The sequence below is a fragment of the Lynx canadensis genome, chromosome E1 (genome assembly GCF_007474595.2).
Source record: "Lynx canadensis isolate LIC74 chromosome E1, mLynCan4.pri.v2, whole genome shotgun sequence".
Classification (NCBI taxonomy): Eukaryota; Metazoa; Chordata; class Mammalia; order Carnivora; family Felidae; genus Lynx; species Lynx canadensis.
The window spans coordinates 40,750,022-40,756,996 of record NC_044316.2 but is presented as its reverse complement, the minus strand read 5'-3'; the positions used below and the strand labels follow the sequence as shown (position 1 = coordinate 40,756,996).

The 6,975-nt window shown below is 45.0% G+C and overlaps 1 long non-coding RNA gene across 1 annotated transcript; it reads left to right on the top strand.

Moving 5' to 3' along the window:
- The first annotated feature begins 531 nt into the window (after window positions 1–531).
- On the top strand, window positions 532–5,880 carry LOC115501484. The gene is made up of 3 exons (XR_003964800.1): window positions 532–1,212; window positions 4,587–4,643; window positions 5,664–5,880. It is a non-coding gene; the product is annotated as an uncharacterized LOC115501484 (long non-coding RNA).
- The last annotated feature ends 1,095 nt before the right edge of the window (window positions 5,881–6,975 follow it).

The window sequence follows — 6,975 nt, the reverse complement described above, 5'->3', positions numbered from 1 at the left end:
CTTTTTCTTTTCTTTTTTCATTTCATTTTTTTAAATGAAAGATTATTTTATTTTATTTTTGAGACTGAGAGAGCAAGTGAGCACATGGGAGGGGCAGGGAAAGGGGGAGAGGGACAAAGAGAATCCCAAGCAGGCTCCACACCATCAGCATGGAGTTCGACGGGGCAGGGGGGCGCGGCTTGAACCCATGAACCATGAGATCATGACCTGAGCTGAAATCCAGAGTTGGACGCTTAGCAGACTGAGCCACCCATGCGCCCCTCTTTTTTTCATTTCCTTTTAAGCTGAGGCTTGAATGGTACCTCCAGGTTGTCTCTCAATTTTTCTCCCTTTTCCTGAAACTCTGCATCAGTTTTTCCTGCTTCTTGACTTCCTACAGCCCCTTTACCTCTGGATCGTTGATAGAAAGCAGCAATGCTCCATATTTCTGGCTATTTCACTTATCTTTTGCTCTAGGCAAACTTGCTTTATAAGAACCTAGATGTTCTCCAGTGACAAGTCAGTAGGTGATTTGTTTTTATAAAATTCTTCACAGTAGGCTTTGATGGCAAGACATCCCGATGAGTTCATAATATAATCGGATGGACACACACTGAATTTGCTCACTACTTCCTCCAAGCATAGAGAACGTCTATCTCAGAAAGCTGGCTTTAGCTGTTTCTATCCAGTTTCGCAGCCACTGGGAGGGCCAGGGAGAGGGGGATGCACAGGGAGCTTGAGCAAGCGATGAAGGAAGTTGTGGCGGCCAAGACTGGCCTCTGTGGCATCAGCAGTCACCTGGAATGTAAACTTGACAACACTCTAGACATGAACCAAAGAGGGACACGGGCAGACAGAGAAGGACGCAGAAAGGTTACTGCCTGTGCTCCCTTTCTGGAACAAACAAATAACATTTGAGTTGCTTTGACATGTTGGAGAAACTCCAGCAAAGCAGAAGAATTCAAGAGAGAGGAAAACCGAGGGTGTGAGAAGCTGAAACTGACTAAGAACTTCAGGTACAGAAATTTCGAGTAACAGCTGGGTCACAAGACAACCAACATTGAAATCCTCCAAGAGCTGATTAGAAACTTGCAAAAAATAAAAAGACGCACTGTTCAAGAAAGCCACTATCTGAAATAAAGCAGGCTGTTAACTCCAAAATGAACTTGAGACCTGACAAAGCGGAAGGAGCAGCGTTTTTCATGCGGACAAGGCCAGGCCGCCTTTGGTCAGGTAATTCAGGGCGTGGGTGGCAGGGCAGAGGGATGACCGGTACTCTAATTATGCGTACAGTCATTTCGGATTTATAATAGTTGCCAGCCATAATCGATTCCCCATGATGTGCTTTGTTATTTTTTTTGGCTGCCTTGTAAAAGATAGTTTTATAGGGTGTTTTTTTTTTTAAAGTTTCTGGGGCGTCTGGGTGGCTCAGTCGGTTAAGCCACCGACTTTAGCTCAGGTCATAATCTCACGGTTTGTGGGTTCAAGCCCTGCGGTAGGCTCTGTGCTGACAGCTTAGAGCCTGGAGCCTGTTTCGGATTCTGTGTCTCCCTCTCTCTCTCTGCCCCTCCCCCGCTTGCGCTCTGTCTCTCTCAAAAATAAATAAACATGAAAAAACAATTTTTTTAAGTTTATTTATTTATTTTGAGAGAGAAAGAGCACAAGCAGGGGAGGGGAGAGAGAGAGGGAGAGAGAGAGAATCGCAAGAAGGTTCTGCACTGTCAGTGCAGAGGATGTGGGGCTTGAACTCCCAAACCATGGGGTCATGACCTGAGCCGAAATGGAGAGTCAGATGCTCAACCGACTGAGCCACCCGGGCGCCCCTGTAGGGTATTTTTAGCTGACGAATTCAAATCATTTACCCATTGCTATGGCATGAGAACTGATCAATTTCAACGAATTTTTACCAAGTGCCTACCATGGGCCAGACACAATTCTAGGCGCCTGGAACACATCAGTGAACAGAACAATTCCTGCCCTGGTACAGCTTATATTTTAGTGATGCAGACACACAACAAACCATAAATCTGATCAACACGGGAAAGCAAAAGAGAAAGTAGGAGAGAAGGAGGACTGGGAATGCAGAGGGTCATAGGGGGAGAGGATGTTTTAAATAGGGTGGTCATGAGGGCCTCGTTGAGAAGATGAGAGTCAGGCAAAGACTTGACAGAGGGGAGGGCGTCTGGTAAGCAGGTATTGGAGGGCCTAGCTCGAGGGGTGGGCAGGGGGAGCCCCTGGTGCCTAGCCCTGAGTCTGCTGCATGTGTGGCCTGCTCCAGGGAGCAGGAGCTGGGATGGCCGGAGGAGGGGCCGGAGTGGAAGGAGAGGAGCTCAGAGAGATAGCGGCCTGTGTGTCTCCTGAGAGGAGTGCAGCTCCTACTCTGAGAGACACCCCACCCCCCGTAGTGTTTAAAGCACAATGGCGGGGGTCTGACTTTCTTTTTTAAAAGAAACTGGGACACTGGGACTGTTGTGTTGAAAGAAGACTGTAGGAGGCCTGGTGGGAAGCAGGGGAGTCTGGAAGGAGGCTAAGGCTAGAATACAAATGGGTTCCGGATAAACTTGAAGGTGGAGCCATAGGGATTTCCTGACCCACTGGATGTGGGGGTGAGGGAGAGAGAGACCAGGGCTGGAGGGTGGTGCCCACTGGCGGCTACAGCTATGGCGCTGCCGGGGGGCGGTCTGGGGGTGGGGGGGTGGCGGGGGGAGGCAACGGTAGCTGAGTGGGTGCCTGGGGAGCTCTGCACAGCCCCCTGTCTATTCTGCCCGGTTTACCTGCTGACAGCCCTGCGTTCCTCTAGTCTTTTCTCTCAGCAAACGAACCTAAAAGTAGGTGTGGGTCTTAAACTTTTTTTTTTTAATTAAAAAATAGGTTTTGATTATCCAGTTAGAGATCAGAGAAGTCTTCTGATTTTTATGGGACAGTTGACTAAGTTTACCTTGAAAGAAATGTTTCTCATTAGTTAATTGTGTTAATAAAAACCCAAAGTACGGTAAACAAAAGAGAAAAAAATTAGGGAAAGCCTGAGACCTTTGGACCCCACAGCTTTTATCCTACCATTTTGACTGTAAAGGATGACATTTTCTCATAAACACATAATTTTTAAAAAAATGTTTATTTATTTTTGAGAGAGACAGAGACAGAATGCAAGTGGGTTAGGGGCAGAGAGAGGGAGACACAGAATCCGAAGTGGGCTCCATGTTCTGAGCTGTCAGCACAGAGCCCGACGTGGGGCTCGAACCCATGAACTGTGAGATCATGACCTGAACTGAAGTCGGACGCTTACCTGACTGAGCCACCCAGGTGCCACAATGATGGTATAATTCTGATTTAAAAGTATGGGGCACCTGGGTGGTTCAGTCGGTTAAGCGTCCGACTTTGGCTCAGGTCAGGACCTCACGGTTTGTGGGTTCGAGCCCCGCCTCGGGCTCTGTGGTGACAGCTCGGAGCCTGGAGTCTGCATCCGATTCTGTGTCTCCCCCTGTCTCTCTGCTCCTCCCCTGCTTGTGTTCTGTCTCTCTATGTCTCTCAAAAAATAAATAAATGTAAAAAAATTTTTTTAAATAAATAAAAGTATGTATGGTGTGCCTGGGTGGCTCAGCTGGTTAAGCGTCTGACTTCGGCCCAGGTCATGATCTCGCAGTTCATGGGTTTGAGCCCCACGTTGGCCTGTGTGCTGATAGCTTGGAGCCTGGAGCCTGATTTGGATTCTGTGTCTCCCTCTCTCTGCCTTTCCTCCACTCACACTCTGTCTCTCTCTCTCTCTCTCTCTAGAATAAACATTAAAAAAAAATTTAGAGGGGCGCCTGGGTGGCGCAGTCGGTTAAGCATCCGACTTCAGCCAGGTCACGATCTCGCGGTCCGTGAGTTCGAGCCCCGCGTCAGGCTCTGGGCTGATGGCTCGGAGCCTGGAGTCTGTTTCCGATTGTGTGTCTCCCTCTCTCTCTGCCCCTCCCCTGTTCATGCTCTGTCTCTCTCTGTCCCAAAAATAAATAAACGTTGAAAAAAAAAATTAAAAAAAAAAAATTTAGAATTGTTGCATTATATGCTAGCTAATTTGGGTGTAAACTAAAAAAATAAAATTAAAAAAATTTAGAATTATACTATCATTGATGACTTTTCATTACAACTCTTTTATTTATTTATTTATTTATTTATCTATCTGTCTGTTTATTTATTATTTTTAAATGTTTATTTCTTTATTTTGAGAGAGAAAGAGAGAACCCCAAGTAAGTTCCCAGTTGTCAGGTGAGGAGACCATTGTGAGGCCCATCGCGGAGCTCTATCCCACAACTCATGAGATTGTGACCCGGGCCAAAACCAAGAGTCGGACCCTTAACCAACTGAGCCACCCAGGCACCCCGAAGATTTTATTTTTAAGTAATCTCTGCACCCAACATATTGCTGGAACTCACAACCCAGAGATCAAGAGTCTCCGGCTATGCCAGCTGAGCCAGACAGGCGCCCCATAAATACATACTTTTAAGTCAGAATTATACCATCATTGAAGACTTTTCATTACGACTCTTAAGGTCGGGGATAAAAAAAAAGAGCAGGGTGGCCCAACTATATCTCTTAATATTTCTTCCCTTTTTTGAATCTTTTAGAGAAACCGTAAGAAATCTCGGATGAAATATTTGCCTGAGGTTCTACAGCTCTTTCAGGTACATGTGGGTTCCTTTCGTTACAGTCAACACTTCCTATTTCAGCGTGTTAGCAGGAGTTATTTCTGGGTAGTGAGTGGAGTGATTGTCATTTTCATCTTTGTACGTTTCAGCGATTCCCAGCACTTCTGAAAGGAAACAGTCTTCTTTATCATGCCTTTGTGTGATCCTTTTCAAATCAGAAAAAGCAAGAAAGTTAGGGGGCCCCTGGGTGGCTCGTTGGTGAAGCTTCTGACTTTGGCTCAGGTCATGAGCTCACTGTACGTGAGTTTGAGCCCCACGTCGGGCTCCGTGCTGACAGCTCGGAGCCTGGAGCCTGCTTCGGATTCTGTGTCTCCCTCTCTCTCGGCCCCTCCCCCACTCACACTCTGTGTGTCTCTCTCAGAAATAAACATTAAACAAATAAAAAAGAAATAAAGAAAAGAAAAAACAAGAATGTTAAAAAATCAAATTGAAATATCTGGTGAGAATAAATGCCAGCTTCCCAAGGGACAGCTTAGCCAAACAGTAACAACAAAAACTGAACGTTCCCTGAAACACTCTCAGTTATGATTTGACTCCAGAGCCATTGTCTTAAAGGGTATCTAGCTGTCAGAAGGCTGCCTGGAACAATATACATAGGAATTCTGGCTCTGGTCAGCATGTGTGTGTGTGCGCACTTGGAAGTTTGTGTTTTTTGATGTTTATGGAGCGAGGACAGGTTGGTCCACAGCAACAAGGAGACCAAATCAACAGATATTATAGTCAACAAAGGCGGCTCAATAATGGCGGCTGGCAGGGCATGTGAGTAATACAAGAGAAGGCAATGTGATGGCATTATTGGTGAAGGACTAAAACGTGAAGCAGAAGTATTGTGGAGACGATAAGTTAAGATTTTATATTGGGGGAAAAAAGGTACATTTGATGGGAGACACCACTGTGACCTCATGACCTTTAACAAAAATGTGTTTTTCTGGCTCTTTTTGTTGGTTTGTTTTATTCGTTTTGTTTTTGTTTTTCTGGTTCTGTCCCTGACCGTAGCCCATCAACAGCGGCACTTGTGCTAACTCCTGACTCTCACTACAAGGAATTGACTCATCAGAGGATGATTCTGCTCCTGGAGCAAGGAGACTTGAGAATGGGACTGTGAAACAAGGATAGCAGACCAGTCATGGTGGAAGTGTATGGAAGCCACTGACCAAACTGCCACAATTTTGTCGCTAAAAAGGGAAAAGGAATTGGAGTGCCTGGGTGGCTCAGTCGATTGAGCATCTGACTCTTGATTTCCACTCAGGTAATGATCTCACTGTTCGTGAGTTCAAGCCCTGAGTTGGGCTCCGTGCTGACAGTGTGGAGCCTGCTTGGGATTCTCTCTCTCCCTCTCTCTTGGTCCCTCTCCCCCCTCCCCTACACTCTCTCTCAAAATAAATAAACTTAAAAAACCGGAAAAGTAATTATGAAATTACTAAATTAACTAAAATAAGTGTGTGAAAGACCTCAAAGCAAAAAAGTTGATATATGATTTATGAAAAGAGTAAATATACCAAGATATGTTAATTTTCATCAGTAAAGGAGGGTCAATAAATATGGATTCAAAAATATAAGGAGTTTATATGTTTTTTACTGTGCAATTAGGAAAGTGTAAAACAAATTATTGTGAGACAACCAGTTCTAGAAAAAGGTAGAAATTGTACAAGAACCGCAAAGATTGATCAAGACTGGTGGTCACACACAATAAACAGAAAATACGCGGGGAGGCACCTCACAGCCGATCAACCCCAAATTTTTCCAAGATGGAGAATTACCCAAATATTCTAAAGAGAAATGATAAAATCCCCGGCGCTCACTGTTTATCATAATGATATATGATAAGGTCCATTAAAAATTTTTTTTCATGTTTATTTATTTTTGAGAGAGAGAGCGACAGAGTGCGAGTGGGGGAAGAGCAAAGAAAGAGAGAGACACAGAATCCGAAGCAGGCTCCAGGCTCTGAGCTGTCAGCACAGAGCCCAACACGGGGCTCGAGCTCACGAACTATGAGATCATGACCTGAGCCGAAGTCCGACGCTTAACTGACTGAGCCACCCAAGCACCCCTGATAAGGTCTATTTTTAATAATTGTTGCAGACCCAGTCAATATTATGTATCTGAATGATAAGACAGTGGGATTTGACTAAGCAAACAAGATTAGTAGAAAGCACTATTTTGGTGAGTGACACCAACTTCCAAGGGATGAATTTTTAAGTTAAAAAAATTTTTTTTAACTTTATTTATTTATGTTGAGAGAGAGAGAGAAAGAGAGGGAGAGAGAGGATCCCAAGCAGGCTCTGTGCTCTCAGTGCAGAGTCTGACT